We start from the raw sequence: 17,567 nt of genomic DNA on the forward strand, positions 1-17,567 counted from the left end.
CATATTAACTCTTACAGGAGAGAATTTCCCTTCCTAGGGGTAGATTTCATCTCACTTCCTGTTGTCTCCTTCCGTTTGCAAGTAGGCGTCATTTGTAAGTTGGATGTTTGAAAGTAGGGGCCTGCCCTATATACTCTGCAGAAATTGGGGCCTTAAGTGTTGGCATTGCCACAACACCGTAAGTCCTCACAGTTACTCTTGGTGGGTGCTGGAACGGGTCCTGCTGTGAAATATTATATCAAGAATTGTAATTACATGCACCTGTTGAACAGGGGCAGAAAAATTGGGCCTTTGGTGGTGGTGTTGCCACAGCACTGTAAGCCCTCACAGTTACTCTTGGTGGGCGCAGGAATGGGCCTTGCTGTGAAATATTAGATCAAGAATTGTAATTACATGTCCCTGTTGAACAGGGGCAGAAAAATTGGGCCTTAGCCACAGCTGTCACAACACTGCAACCCCTCACAGATACTATAGTTGGAGCACAGGAATGAGCCCTGCTGCAAAGTATTGCATCAAAAATTTTAATTACATACCCCTGTTAAACAGGGGCATAAAAATTGGGCCTTGGCCACTGGTGGCAGTGCCCACAACTAAAAATGTTCTTACAAGCTATCAGCATGAAAATTGAGGAGGAAGAAGATTGTCACTCAGCATAACAGAATAGTCACTCAGCATCAGCATAGGCAGTCTTGAAGGGATCTCACATAAAAAAATTATTCGGTTACAACAGCATCAGGTGCTTGGTAGCTGGTGATCCAAGACTGAAAAATTTTTTATGAAGGTCAGCCGATCAACCGATTCGGTGGACAGGTGCACCCTGTGATCAGTTACAAAGCATCCAGCAGCAGTAAATGTGCATTCCAAAAGAACGCTGGATGTAGGACAGGCCAGCAGCTCAATTGCATACTATGCAAGCTCTGGCCAGTGATCCATCCTCAAGACCCAGTAACCCAGAGGATTTTTGGTGGGAAAGGTGTCCAAGTCTGATCTTGCATCTTGCCCCCAGGTATTCCTGCACCATGTGAAACAGACGCTGGTGATGGTTGCTGGAACCGATCATACTTTGGGGCTGCGGACTAAAAAATTGTCTGAACACATCGGTCATACGGCCACCTTCTCCACCGCTCCTTCTGTGACTGACCGAAGCCTCAGCAAGACGTTGTCCAGGAGGACCAGGAAATTGTAATCTCCCAGGCTCTGGAAACGCGTTACACAAACCTTTTTGCAAGGCCTTCCGAAGATGTTTCATCCTCTGCTCCCTCTGCAATGGCAAGATAAGGTTCGCAACCTTACCCTTGTAACGTGGATCAAGGAGGGTTGCGAACCAGTAATGATCCTTTCCCTTGATACCACGAATACGAGGATCCTTCCGCAGGCTTTGCAGGATCAGGGAGGCCATGCAACGTAGGTTTGCTGATGCATTCGGTACAGAGTCCTCTGGGTCACTAGGGACGACATGATCCTCAGCCACCTCCTCCCAGCCACGTACAAGGGTTTCTAGGGACTGTAAATGATCCCTTGAAGACTGCTGCTGATGCTGAGTGCCAGGCTCCACCTCCATGCTGACACAATCCTCCTCCTCCTCCTCACCCTCTTCCTGTGTGATCGGCAGGGGAAGCAGGAACACTGTCTGGATAAAGGGGGCCTTGAGAGGTAAGGAAGTCCTCCTCTTCCTCCCTCTGTTCTGCCTCAAGTGCCCTGTCCATTATTCCACGCAGCGTGTGCTCCAACAGGTGGACAAGAAGGACAGTGTCACTGATGCTTGCACTGTCACTGCTCACCATCCTCGTGGCCCCCTCAAATGGTGACAGGACAGTGCATGCATCCCTGATCATAGCCTGCTGGAGTGGGGAAAAAAAACAAGGTCCCCTGACCCTGTCCTGGTGCCATAGTTGCATAGGTACTCATTGATGGCCCTCTGCTGCATGTTCAGCCACTGCAGCATGGCCAACGTTGAGTTCCATTTGGGCATGTCACAGATTAGGCGGTTCTTGGGCAGGTTAAATTCCTTTTGGAGGTCAGCCAGCCGAGCACTGGCATTATATGACTGGTGGAAATGCACACAGATTTTCCTGGCCTGCCTCAGGACATCCTGTAAGCCTGGGTACCTGCCTAAGAACCACTGCACCACCAAGTTAAGGACATGAGCCAAACAGGGCACATGGGTCAGTTGTCCCTGTCGGAGGGCAGAGAGGAGGTTGGTGCCATTGTCGCAAACCACCATTCCTGGATTAAGCAGGTGTGGCGCCAACCACCTCTGAACCTGCCCCTGCAGAGCTGACAGAATCTCTGCCCCAGTGTAGCTCCTGTCCCCCAAGCACACCAGCTCAAGCACAGCATGGCATCTTTTTGCCTGCATGCTTGCGTAGCCCCTTGAACGCCTATGGAGCTGGTTCCGAGGACAAATCAGCACATGAAGAGGCCATGGAGGAAGAAAAGGAGGAGGTGGAGGAGAGAGGTGTGGCAGAATCACCACTAGTAGAATTTTGGAGGCGTGGTGGCGGAACAACCTCCAACACTACTGCACCCTGTCCTGCATCCTTCCCAGCTGCCAGATGAGTCACCCAGTGCGCAGTGAAAGATAGGTAACGTCCCTGTCCATGCCTGCTGGACCATGTGTCAGCAATAATATGCACCTTACCGCTGACCGCCCTGTCCAGCGAGGCCAAGACATTGTCTTCCACATGCCGGTAGAGAGCAGGAATCGACTTCCATGAGAAAAAGTACAGTACGCTAACTGTAAATGCTGCAGCTGCCTGCCTGTGGAATTAATAGGATCAGAACACCAGCGATTGTCTTCAGTAGGGATGAGCCGAACACACCCCAGTTCGGTTCGCACCAGAAAATGTGAACGGACCGAAAATTCGCACGAACATTAGAACCCCATTGATGTCTATTGGACTTGAACGTTCAAAATCAAAAGTGCTCATTTTAAAGGCTAATTTGCATGGTATTGTCCTAAAAAGGGTTTGGGGACCCGGGTCCTGCCCCAGGGGACATGTATCAATGCAAAAAAAACTTTTAAAAACGGCCGTTTTTTTGGGAGCAGTGATTTTAATGATGCTTAAAGTTAAAAAAAAGTGAAATATTCCTTTAAATATCATACCTGGGGGGTGTCTATAGTATGCCTGTAAAGTGGCACGTGTTTCCCGTGATTAGAACTGTCCCTGCACAACATGTCATTTTTAAAGGAAAAAAAGTCATTTAAAACTGCTTGCGGCTTTAATGTAATGTCGGGTCCTGGCAATATGGATGAAAATCAGTGAGACAAACAGCATGGGTACCCCCCAGTCCATTACCAGGCCCTTTGGGTCTTGTATTGATATTAAAGGGAACCCCGCACCTAAATTAAAAAAAGGAAAGGCGTGGGGCCACCAGGCCCTATATACTCTGAACATCAGTATACAGGTGGTGCAAACAAGACAGGGACTGTAGGTTTGTTGTTAAGTAGAATCTGTTTGTAATTTTGAACTGGTACATTTTTAACGTGTTTAACTCCAGCCAAAAAATCTATTTTAAGCTTTTTGGAAAACATAGGGAAGGGTTATCACCCCTGTGACATTTGTTTTGCTGTCTGTGCTCCTCTTCAGAAGATTTCACCTCATTTTTTGTCCCAATGACAAATGTTTTTTTGAAAATTTGGGTTTTTTTTGTGAAACAAAGATTGGTGATAAAGCATCAGTGGAAAGGAGAAATGTTTTTCCCATATTAACTCTTACAGGAGATAATTTCCCTTCCTAGGGGTAGATTTCATCTCACTTCCTGTTGTCTCCTTCCGTTTGCAAGTAGGAGTCGTTTGTAAGTTGGATGTTTGAAAGTAGGGGCCTGCCCTATATACTCAGCAGAAATTTGGGCCTTAGGTGTTGTTGTGGCCACAACACTGTAACCCCTCACAGGGCCCTGCTGTGATATATTAGATCAAGAATTGTAATTACATGCCCCTGTTGAACAGGGACAGAAAAATTGGGCCTTTGGTGGTGGTGGTGCTGGTGCCACAACACTGTAAGTCCTCACTCGCTCTTGGTGGGCGCAGAAACGGGCCCTGCTTGAAATATTAGATCAAGAATTGTAATTACATGCCCTTGTTGAACAGGGGCTGAAAAATTGGGCCTTAGGCATTGGTGCTGGTGCCACAACACTGCAACCCCTCACAGATACTCTAGTTGGAACTCAGGAATGAGCCCTGCTGCAAAGTATTGCATCAAAAATTGTAATTACACGCCCCTGTTAAACAGGGGCTGAAAAATTGGGCCTTAGGCATTGGTGCTGGTGCCACAACACTGCAACCCCTCACAGATACTCTAGTTGGAACGCAGGAATGAGCCCTGCTGCAAAGTATTGCATCAAAAATTGTAATTACAGGCCCCTGTTAAACAGGGGCTGAAAAATTGGGCCTTAGGCACTGGTGGTGGCGCCCAGAACCAAAAATGTTCTTACAAGCTATCAGCGTGATCATTGAGGAGGAAGAGAATAATTACTCAGGATAGTCACTCAGCATCAGCATAGGCAGTCTTTGAAGGGATCAAAAATTAAAAAAAAAATTATTCGGTTACATCAGCATCAGGTGCTTGGTAGCTGGTGGTGATCCAAGACGGATTCATTTTTATGAAGGTCAGTTGATTGATCGAGTCGGTGGACAGAGGCAACCTGTGATTGGTTACAAAGCCTCCAGCAGCACTGAATGTGCGTTCCGAAAGAACGCTGGATGCAGGACAGGCCAGTAGCTCCATTGCATACTGTGCAAGCTCTGGCCAGTGATCCATCCTCCAGACCCAGTAACCCAGAGGATTTTCGGTGGGAAAGGTGTCCAAGTCAGATCTTGCCCCTAGGTATTCCTGCACCATGTAAAACAGATGCTGGCGATGGTTGCTGGAACCAATCATACCTTGGGGCTGCAGACTAAAAAATTGTCTGAACGCATTGGTTAGACAGCCACCTTCTCCACCGCTCCTTCTTTGACTGACCGAATCCTCAGCAACACGTTGTCCAGAAACAGGAGTTTGTAACCTCCCAGTCTCTGGGAACGCATTGCACAGACCTTTCTGCAAGGCCTCCTGAAGATGTTTCATCCTCTGCTCCCTCTGCGATGGCAAGATAAGGTCCGCAACCTTACCCTTGTAATGTGGATCAAGGAGGGTTGCCAGCCAGTATTGGTCCTTCTCCTTCATACCACGAATACAAGGATCCTTACGCAGGCTTTGCAGGATCAGGGAGGCCATGCAGCGTAGGTTTGCTGAGGCATTCGGTCCGGAGTCCTCTGGGTCACTTAGGACGACATGGTCCGCAGTCACCTCCTCCCAGCCATGTACAAGTCCATGTGTTTCTTGGGACTGATCCCTTAAAGACTTCTGCTGATGCCTAGTGCCAGGCTCCACCTCCATACTGACACAATCCTCCTCCTCCTCATCCTCTTCCTGTGTGATCGGCGGGCACGCAGGAACACTGTCTGGATAAAGGGGGCCTTGAGAGCTAAGGAAGTCCTCCTCTTCCTGCCTCTGTTCTGCCTCAAGTGCCCTGTCCATTATTCCATGCAGCGTGTGCTCCAACAGGTGGACAAGGGGGACAGTGTCACTGATGCATGCACTGTCACTGCTCACCATCCTCGTGGCCTCCTCAAATGGTGACAGGACAGTGCATGCATCCCTGATCATGGCCCACTGGCGTGGGGAAAAAAAAACAAGCTCCCCTGACCCTGTCCTGGTGCCATAGTCATACAGGTACTCATTGATGGCCCTCTGCTGCGTGTGCAGCCGCTGTAGCATGGCCAACGTTGAGTTCCACTTGGTGGGCATGTCACAGATTAGGCGGTTCTTGGGCAGGTTAAACTCCTTTTGGAGGTCTGCCAGCCAAGCACTGGCATTATATGACCGGCGGAAATGCACACAGACTTTCCTGGCCTGCCTCAGGACATCCTGTAAGCCCGGGAACCTGTCCACGAACCGCTGCACCACCAAGTTAGGAACGTGAGCCAAACAGGGCACATGGGTCATTTGTCCCTGTCGGAGGGCAGAGAGGAGGTTGGTGCCATTGTCGCAAACCACCATTTCTGCCTTAAGTTGGCATGGCATCAACCACCTCTGAACCTGCCCCTGCAGAGCTGACAGAACCTCTGCCCCAGTGTGGCTCCTGTCCCCTAAGCACCAGCTCAAGCACCGCATGGCATCTTTTGGCCTGCATACTTGCGTAGCCCCTTGAACGGCTACAGAGCACTGCTGGTTCCAAGGACAAAGCAGAGGAAAAGGCCATGGAGAAAGAAGAAGAGGAGGGGTGGAGGAGAGAGGTGTGTCACAATCATTAGTAGTGGCATTTTGGAGACGTGGTGGCGGAACAACCTCCAACACTACTGCACCTTGTCCTGCATCCTTCCAAGCTGCCAGCACCCAATGCGCGGTGAAACTTAGGTAACGTCCCTGTCCATGCCTGCTGGACCATGAGTCAGCGGTAATATGCACCTTACCGCTGACCGCCCTGTCCAGCGAGGCCAAGACATTGCCTTCCACATGCCGGTAGAGAGCCGGAATTGCCTTCCGTGAGAAAAAGTGGCGTTTGGGTACCTGCCACTGAGGAACCTCACATTCCACAAACTCACGGAAATTGACAGAGTCTACCAACTGAAAAGGCAGCAGTTGAAGTGCTAGCAATTTTGCCAAGCTAGCATTCAACCACTGGGCATGTGGATGGCTGGGAGCTAACTTTTTTCGGCGGTGCAGCAGCTGGGGCAGGGAAATTTGCCTGGTACAATCTGAGGTCGGTGTACCGAAAGCAGATTGCTCACAAGTACTTGGCTGTGACACACCTGATTCTACACCTTCATTCCTCTCAGTGCAGGTCTCAGAGAGGACTGAAGGTATAGTGGGGTTGGAGATCTCAGCTTATGAGGAGCAAGGAGAGGTCCTCTTTGTTCTTTGGTGTGGGTCTTTTAAATATGCTTGCCAACGAACTGCATGGCAGGTCAAGCATGTGGTGCCCAAGCGGGAGATGTTTTGGCTACGCGAGATACGCTTGAGACATATGTTGCAAATAGCAGCGGTGCGATCTGATGCACTCATCTCAAAAAAGGCCCACACCTAAGAACTTTTAGAATAACGCACAGAGACTGCAGCGCCCTGCACATGCGGAGCTTTGGGGTGTGATGCAGTCAGTGTGCTGCCCTTAGGCTGGCCCTGGAGGGCATCCTGCCTCGGTGATGTGCCGCCTCCTCCTCCTCCTCCTCTCTCCTATCAGGCACCCTTGTTGAGTCAGTGACCTCATCATCCCCTCCCTCCTCATCACTGGAGCAAACTGGCAGTATGCTGCAGCAGGGGGAGCATGACTGCCAGATTGCTGTCCTTCTTGGGCACCCCCTCTGTCCGTGCTCACGTTACTGCCTTCATCTAGCTCAGTATCATCATCAGAGCCTTCCAAACGCTGGGCATCCTCCTGGAGCATGTACCCAACACTGTGGTCAAACAGTTCAAGGGACTCCTCGGGAGGACATGGTGGTTCTAGGGAAGGAGTCACTGATGAGATTGAGCTGAGGGAGGAGGTCGTTGCTTTGCCAGACAAAGTACCCTGAGCATGGGTGAGGGAGGATGAGGAGGATGAGGACGGCTTGGTCATCCACTCGACCAAGTCTTCCGCATGTTGCGGCTCAACACGGCCAGCTGCCGAAAAAAAGGCCAAGCATGTCCCACGGCCATGTGCTGATGAGGATGCACTGTCTCCACGACCAGCACTGTTGCCTCTAGACAAAGAGCCTGCTTGCCCTCTTTTATTGGCTTGTGACTGTCTGCCTCTCCTTGTTGGCCTTCCAGACATACTAATGGCCTGTAGCTGCACTAAGCTGGGATATATATATATATATATATATATATATATATATATATATATATATATATGTACTGATACTGCAGCTAGCAAAATCAACTGCCTGCCTGTAGTATGAGAACACCACCAACCTTCTACAGGTAGCTTTAGTTGAACACTGTGCAGAGCTCGCACTACACTAACTTGTAGCTTATTTAGCTGCCTGTGGTAGTGATAGGATCAGGAAAACACCACCAACCTTCTACAGGTAGCTTTAGCTGAACACTGTGCAGAGTTCACAAAAAAATAACTTGTAGCTTATTTAGCTGCCTGCGGTAGTGATAGGATCAGGAAAACCCCACCAACCTTCTACAGGTAGCTTTAGGTGAGTACTGTGCAGAGCTCGCACTACACTAACTTGTAGCTTATTTAGCTGCCTGCAGTAGTGATAGGATCAGGAAAACATCACCAATCTTCTACAGGTAGCTTTAGCTGAACACTGTGCAGAGCTTGCAAAAAAATAACTTGTAGGTTTAGCTGAACACTGTGAGGAGGACGCACTACACTAACTTGTAGCTTTAGCTGAACACTGTGCAGAGGTCACACTACACTAACTTGTAGCTTTAGCTGAACACTGTGCAGAAGTCACACTACACTAACTTGTAGCTTTAGCTGAACACTGTGAGGAGGATGCACTACACTAACTTGTAGCTTTAGCTGAACACTGTGCAGAGGTCTCACTACACTAACTTGTAGTTTTAGCTGAACACTGTGAGCAGGACGCACTACACTAACTTGTAGCTTTAGCTGAACACTGTGCAGAGGTCTCACTACACTAACTTGTAGCTTTCGCTGAACACTGTGCAGAGGTCGCACTACACTAACTTGTAGTTTTAGCTGAACACTGTGAGCAGGACACACTACACTAACATGTAGCTTTACCTGAACACTGTGCAGAGGTCTCACTACACTAACTTGTAGTTTTAGCTGAACACTGTGAGCAGGACGCACTACACTAACTTGTAGCTTTAGCTGAAAACTGTGCAGAGGTCTCACTACACTAACTTGTAGTTTTAGCTAAACACTGTGAGCAGGACGCACTACACTAACTTGTAGCTTTAGCTGAACACTGTGCAGAGGTCACACTACACTAACTTGTAGTTTTAGCCCTACACTGTGAAGAGGTCGCACTACCCTAACTTGTAGTTTTAGCTGAACACTGTGCAGAGGTCACACTAAACTAACTTGAAACTTTAGCTGAACACTGTGAGGAGGACGCACTACACTAACTTGTAACTTTAGCTGAACACTGTGCAGAGGTCACACTACTCTAACTTGTAGTTTTAGCTGAACACTGTGAGCAGGACGCACTACACTAACTTGTAGCTTTAGCTGAACACTGTGCAGAGGTCTCACTACACTAACTTGTAGCTTTAGCAGAACACTGTGCAGAGGTCGCACTACACTAACTTGTAGTTTTAGCTGAACACTGTGAGGAGGACGCACTACCCTAACTTGTAGCTTTAGCTGAACACTGTGCAGAGGTCACACTAAACTAACTTGTAGCTTTAGCTGAACACTGTAAGGAGGACGCACTACACTAACTTGTAGCTTTAGCTGAACACTGTGCAGAGGTCTCACTACACTAACTTGTAGTTTTAGTTGAACACTGTGAGGAGGATGCACTACACTAACTTGTAGCTTTAGCTGAACACTGTGCAGAGGTCACACTAAACTAACTTGTAGCTTTAGCTGAACACTGTGAGCAGGACGCACTACACTAACTTGTAGCTTTAGCTGAACACTGTGCAGAGGTCTCACTACACTAACTTGTAGCTTTAGCAGATAACTGTGCAGAGGTCGCACTACACTAACTTGTAGTTTTAGCTGAACACTGTGAGGAGGATGCACTACACTAACTTGTAGCTTTAGCTGAACACTGTGCAGAGGTCGCACTACACTAACTTGTAGTTTTAGCTGAACACTGTGAGCAGGACATACTACACTAACTTGTAGCTTTAGCGGAACACTGTGCAGAGGTCTCATTACACTAACTTGTAGCTTTAGCTGAACACTGTGCAGAGGTCGCACTACACTAATTTGTAGTTTTAGCTGAACACTGTGAGCAGGACGCACTACACAAACTTGTAGCTTTAGCTGAACACTGTGCAGAGGTCTTACTACACTAACTTGTAGTTTTAGCTGAACACTGTGAGCAGGATGCACTACACTAACTTGTAGCTTTAGCTGAACACTGTGCAGAGGTCTCACTACACTAACTTGTAGTTTTAGCTGAAGACTGTGAGGAGGACGCACTACACTAACTTGTAGCTTTAGCTTCACACTGTGCAGAGGTCTCACTACACTAATGTGTAGCTTTAGCTGAACACTGTGCAGAGGTTGCACTACACTAACTTGTAGTTTTAGCTGAACACTGTGAGCAGGACGCACTACACTAACTTGTAGCTTTAGCCGAACACTGTGCAGAGGTCTCACTACACTAACTTGTAGCTGAACACTGTGAGGAGGACGCACTACACTAACTTGTAGTTTTAGCTGAACACTGTGAGGAGGACGCACTACACTAACTTGTAGCTTTAGCTTCACACTGTGCAGAGGTCTCACTACACTAACGTGTAGCTTTAGCTGAACACTGTGCAGAGGTTGCACTACACTAACTTGTAGTTTTAGCTTAACACTGTGAGCAGGACGCACTACACTAACTTGTAGCTTTAGCTGAACACTGTGCAGAGGTCTCACTACACTAACTTGTAGTTTTAGCTGAACACTGTGAGGAGGACGCACTACACTAACTTGTAGTTTTAGCTGAACACTGTGCAGAGGTCACACTAAACTAACTTGTAGCTTTAACGGAACACTGTGAGGAGGACGCACTACACTAACTGTAAATAATCTAGCTGCCTGACTGTGGTACTAATAGGATCAAAAGAACACCAGCAATTTTCTTCAGGTAGCTGTAAATACTGTAACAAGACAAGCTTGCCTGTCAGTAGGAAGAAAACAGGAACGGATCTAGCTAAACTGAATACAATATATAAATATATATATATGTAGGAAGGCCAGTATGGTGGCCTGAATTTATGGGAGGAGCCCGGGGGGGTACTTAAGCAGCCCGCTCACCTGTGGTGCTTGTCGGTTTCCTGTGCGCGATATACGTCACCAGGCCGACTATTCGATATACCAGCGTCCGCAAGTTCTTGCCTCGCAAGTTCCCGTATTCGATATTCCGTACTCAAAACTTTCGAAGTCCGCGTTTTCGTTCGTAGTTGTACCACGCGTCTGGCTTGGCTGTCGCAGGTAAGGTCCCGTCGGACTTTTCGTTTTCATATCATGTCACTAAACCGTGATTTCAAATTTTCGTTTTCACTCGCATTTTACAAACTGCAATGTGTATCGCTCGTACTTTCGATATGTTACCATTTCGACAGCACCGCGACGCAGACGTCGCTTCATTTCTAGCATGTCGGCATTTAAAAATGAAAAAAAAAAAAAAAAATATATACATATGCGTCGGTAGACAGCCATAGCGAGTCGCAATTTGCAATTTATCGAATCAAGTCAGTTCGATACCAACCATTTCTCATTTCTGAAACATTTCTAGACTCATTTCTGACATTTCAAATCATTTCTCATTTCAGTCACTTACCGCGCTCCGATTCGAATCCAGTCGCACCAAAAGGTGCGCCGATTCGTTCCGGTGTGCCCCAGTTATTATGGCCTCATTTCTATACATGCTCCAGAGTTACGTTTTATCAGTCATTTGTACCTCTGTCATGGTTATCATTTCATTTCCACGTATCACGTTCCGACATAAATTCAGTCGCATGGAAATGCACCGATTCGTCTCGGCGTGCCCCAGGATTGGCCTCATTTCTATACATGCTCCAGAGTTACGTTTTATCAGTCATACGTACCTCTGTCATGGTTATCATTTCATTTCCACGTATCACGTTCCGACATGAATTCAGTCGCATGGAAATGCACCGATTCGTCTCGGCGTGCCCCAGGATTGGCCTCATTTCTATACATGCTCCAGAGTTACGTTATTATCAGTCATTCGTACCTCTGTCATGGTTATCATTTCATTCCACGTATCACGTTCCGACATGAATTCAGTCGCATGGAAATGCACCGATTCGTCTCGGCGTGCCCCAGGATGGGCCACATTTCAGTACATGCTCCGGAGTCCGATTCGCAGTCAGTCGCTACAACAGCACGACCGATTCGAGCCTCCGTCATGGTAAACGATATGTTACATCCTCACTTACCGCGCTCCGTTTCGAATCCAGTCGCATCTTCGATGCACCGATTCATTACGGCGTGCCCCAGGGCTCGGCCTCATTTCTGATACATGCTCCAGAGTCCGGATCATAGCTAGTCGCAGACATCGGGGGATTGATCCATATCTCTGTCATGCAATTACTACCATTTCACTCCCACAACGCATCACCGTTCCGAAACCAGTCGCATCTGACATGCACCGATTCGTCACGAAATGCTTCGCTGGTTCCGATCGCATTTCATACCTATACCAGAGCTCGGTTGGTTGCCAGTCGCAAACACGGCACAACCAATTCGAGCCTCGGTCAAAATAATCATTTCTCTCATTTCATTTCATACTGCGCTCCGATTCGAATCCAGATGCATCAAACAGGCACCGATTCGTCCTGGGTGCACCAATGTTTTCAGTTGCCTCATTTCAATACATGCTCCAGAGCCCGGTTCACGGTCGAATAAATCATGACGACCAGGCCGGACCTCTGTCATGGAAGTGCATTCATAATCAAGGCAAACATTTCGAATCATTTCATTGTCACAAGATTGCAAGCACCATACAAATCGTTGCTTCAAGTTAGTTAGCAATCCCTTCACGAATTGTCACCTTTTCATTTTCCTCAGGTCAGTCAAAGTTCAGTAGGTCCACCCTGCACCAGGTTGGACGATATCCCCCAGGTAAAAAAAAAAAAAAAAAAGGGGAATGGGAGAATAAGTCGGGTAAGTATGTCTCAGCAGATCAAAGGAAAAACTTGAAATTCATGTCACCCCCAATAGGTTACAGTCAACCAGGAAATAAAGCTCAAGAGATCCTCACCAGAGCAACCATGTCCCAGGCCGACAGCGAAGACTTCACGGCCCCTCTGTCACCTTCTCCGGTCTCAGAAAGCAGCAGCGTGCAATCCCTCAGGGGATGGACTATCCCCAAACTGACGGCAGAGCTCAGACGCAGAGGTGTCCCCTTCCCCGCCACAGCGAGGAAAGGCGAGCTCTTCAAACTCCTCTTTCCCCCACCAGCAGCAGGACCCAGTACCCAACAGGCATCCCTCCAGTCGATATCATCGGCCATCTCGCAATTACACACGATGGTGTCATCTCTATCCACCTCAGTTGCAGACGTCCAAACCAGGGTTGCACTTCTGGAGGCCCGACCGGCCACGGCTGTCCCTGATCCAACTGCAACTCAAACCTTGACACCTCTTCCTGCAGGTACCTCAGGCTCGAGCCCCATTGTCTACCCCTCCCATCTGGTCCCAACCAGTATCAGGAAGGACATTTTGGACGGCAAGGACGTCAACCTGGCCTCTCTCCTTATTTCCGTGCATAATTTGGCAGAAAATAAAGCCTACTCCTGGGGCGACATATCGGTGGTCCTTAAAGCCAAAGACCCCAGATTGAACCGCAAGCTATCAGTCCCAGAATTTACCCTGGCCTTTGGCATGCTCAGAGATGTCCTGTGTTCAGCCACCCCTAGCAGGCGTGAAGAGCTGGACTTGTATCTCCATACTGTGGTAGACTTGGGCCACAAGTATGGAGGTTTCGCCTTTTACGATTATCATCGTTCCTTTTCAGCCAAGGCCGCCGCCAGACTCGTACAATTCCAGACTACGACAGATTGGAGTCTCATGGACACAGAGCTCTTCTGCCGCCACTTTGCCGGCTTACGCTCACATCTGTGTGCGATTTGCCAGTCTTCCACCCACACTGCAACCTGGTGTGCCAATACGGCGATCAGACGGCCCTTCGAGTTTCCCTCTACCTCAGGTACAGTACAGGGTCAGTCGATCCCTGAACCAACGCCTCAGGTGGACAAACTCGGACGCCCAGTCCGAACCGTGGGAGGGGCAGCCATCTGTAACAACTTTAACTATGGGTCCTGCAACTTCAGCCAGTGCCGTCTACTTCACATCTGCACCTTATGTCAAAGAGCACACCCTAGGAATTTGTGTGAAGTCAAGCAACACAAGAGGGCATGACTAAGCCGGATCAACCTCTTATGGTTAGGACTGTATCTCACTTCACATCCCACCCCTTCCCTGGCAACCTACGTTATCCAAGGCTTCACAGCAGGCTTTCACACCGGCCTCATTTCACTACCCCACAGTACTCACGAATGTGCCAATCTTCGTTCGGCAGCCATTGACGAACAAGCCATAGATCAGCTCTTACAGGCAGAGGTAGATCGAGACTACGTGATAGGCCCTTTCACTTGCCCCCCTTTCAGCACATGGAGAGTCAGCCCTATTGGGCTTGTCAAGGGCAAGTTCTCAAATAAATTGCGTTTGGTGTACGACCTGTCTGCGCCTCATTCTTCCCACATACCCAGTCTCAATTCCCTGATCCCCTCCGAAGAGTTTTCCCTAAAATATTCCTCCGTGGACATGGCAATACAAGCGATCATCAAAGCAGGCACAGGTGCCTGGCTCTCCAAAGCCGACATCTCGGATGCTTTCAAGCTCCTGCCCATCCACCATCCCTTTGGTGCTGGCATGGCATCAAATGGAAGGAAGCATATTATTTTGCTACAAAACTCACCTTCGGTTCGAAGAGTAGCCCGTGGCTCTTCGACACGTTCGCCCAGTCCCTCGTTTGGATACTATTACACAAGGGTCAATGCCATGAAGTCATCCATTATCTGGATGACTTCCTACTGATAGAACCGCCCAGCAAGCCCCCAGGAGATCTCGACAAACTTAGAGTAATTTTTGGAAACCTCAATGTTCCTATCGCCGAGCACAAAGTTGATGGCCCAGCAAACATCATCACCTTTCTCGGGGTCAGCTTGGATACCTGCGCAATGCAAGCCAGTCTCCCCCCCGACAAACTAACACGCATTAGGGCAGTCCTTCACGAGTTTACACACACCAAGGGCTGTACCAAAAAACAGTTGCAGTCTCTCCTGGGTATGCTCAACTTCGCTATGCGAATTATCCCACAAGGCCGCACATTTGTATCACGCCTGCTCAGATTTCTGTCAGAAACTCAAGACCCTGATCAGATTTTGAATTTAGACTCCGCAGCTATAGCGGACCTATCCATGTGGGAGGAATTCTTGTCCGCCTGGAATGGCATATCTTTATTTATACCTATGGTTTCGGTCCATTCACCCCAGGTGGTGACGGACGCTGCAGCCTCCACAGGTTTCGCGGCAATTTTTGGCCATCATTGGTTTTCAGGACCCTGGCCTCAACAGATACTATTGATACCCGGCTTTTCCCAAACATCTGCCCTCTTTGAGCTTTATCCCATAGTGGCAGCCGCACAACTCTGGGGCCACCACTGGACAGGACAAACCGTAGTCTTCACCACCGACAACCAGGCCACGGCAGACATCATCAACAGAGGCAGGTCCAAGTCCCTAGCAGTCATGTCCTTCCTGCGCAGGTTGGTACAACTGTCTTTACAGCATCAGTTCAATATACACTGTACATGTATTCCCGGCAGATACAACTCAGCAGCTGATGCACTGTCACGTTTCAATTATCCCTCCTTTTTCAAACAGGTTCCCGATGCCGATCCAATGTCGGCCCCTATCCCTGTCTGGTCACAACTGACCCTGGACTAGTTCAACATCTACACGGAGCTACGCAACTCATAAATCATTCCCTCTCCCACAACACACTCAAAGCCTACCAGACAGCTTGGAAGGCCTTTAATAAATTCCTCACGTCCTGCCGTAAAGGACCAACAGATATCAAACAGGTACTGGCCTTCACTGCACACTGCCACACGCAGCTGGCCTTATCCTACAATACCATCCGGCTATACCTAGCCGGCATTCAACATTTCATGGCGCTTGAAGACCCCACGAAATCGTCACTGTTCTCATCTCACGCTATACGAGCCATTCTAAGGGGAATTCAGAAACAACAACCGGTCATCAGCACTAAGCGCTTGCCCATTACGGGGCCCATCTTTAGGGACATGTCAACTATTCTGGCTACTTCGCCATTCGGTCTGCTCCCCAGCACGGTCTTACAAGCAGCCATATATTTAGCTTACTATGGGTTCTTGCGGCCTGGCGAATTCACCTCTAACAAACCCACAGACCAAGTACTATGCAGACGACACTTGCTTCGATACCAAGACCACTTCATCCTGCACCTCGAGGTCTCTAAAACCCAGCAAATGGGCTCAGGAGTGAACATTCACCTCTACAAAACCAACAACAGCTGGTGTCCAGTCGCCGTACTCAACCGACTCCTGTCACTCCTGCCTGAGCAACCAGACAGCAGTCCCCTTCTACCATTCCCAGTTAAACCCTTAAACGCCTCTCAGTTTGTGGAACACATAAGGATACTTCTCCGCATTCTTCACCTTAACCCTAGTCAGTATTCCGGACACTCTTTCCGCATCGGAGCAGCCTCCTCGGCGTCCCGCCACGGGGTTCCAGACCACATCATCAAAAGACTAGGCAGGTGGAAATCAGCCTGCTTCGCCCGGTATATTCCCAATCCACAAACAGAGATGGCACAGGCATTCTCCAAATTGGCTCAATAAATAACTGAAAACCAATAAAATTATAACCCTACCTGAATGTTTTTGCCCCCTTATTTTGGCATACCGGCCATTAGACCAAGGCACACTTTCAGGTCCATTTCATATGGTAAGTCCACACTTTCAGGTCTATTTCCGATGTTAAGTCTTATCTTTACTATAAGTGTTATCTATGTACATATCGGACATAGGGCTCCAACCATAAGTAGGAAGGCCAGTATGGTGGCCTGAATTTATGGGAGGAGCCCGGGGGGGTACTTAAGCAGCCCGCTCACCTGTGGTGCTTGTCGGTTTCCTGTGCGCGATACCCACCCTCCCATCCCCATTTCACAGCATTTCTCAAACTATTCATTTCATTCATTTCTCTTACAGAATAATCATTTCTTAAACCAGGGTATGCCCCCTTATTTTGGCATACCGGCCATTAGACCAAGGCACACTTTCAGGTCCATTTCATATGGTAAGTCCACACTTTCAGGTCTATTTCCGATGTTAAGTCTTATCTTTACTATAAGTGTTATCTATGTACATTACAGACATAGGGCTCCAACCATAAATATATATATATATATATATATGCAACACCTGGGATGCATATATATACACAATACACTATAAGCGCAGCTGACTCACTGACTGTCCTGCCTAATCTAGCTAACTCAAATGAAATGACACTGTCTCTCTCTCTCTATCTAAGCACGGCCTTATATAGTGTGGGGCGTGTTCTAAACCCCCTGAGCCATAATTGGCCAAAGCCATCCTGACTTTGGCCAATTACGGCTCTCTGTACAGACAGCGCTGTGATTGGCCAAGCATGCGGGTCATAGTGCATGCTTGGCCAATCATCAGCCAGCAATGCACTGCGATGCTGCAGTGAATTATGGGCCATGAGGCGCCACTCGAATTTGGTGTGAACGGCCCATAACGTACGCAATTCGACAAGCAATCGAACAGGCGATGTTCGAGTCGAACATGGGTTCGACTCGAAT

This window comes from Aquarana catesbeiana, linkage group LG11, assembly GCF_042186555.1.
Source record: "Aquarana catesbeiana isolate 2022-GZ linkage group LG11, ASM4218655v1, whole genome shotgun sequence".
Taxonomy (NCBI): Eukaryota; Metazoa; Chordata; class Amphibia; order Anura; family Ranidae; genus Aquarana; species Aquarana catesbeiana.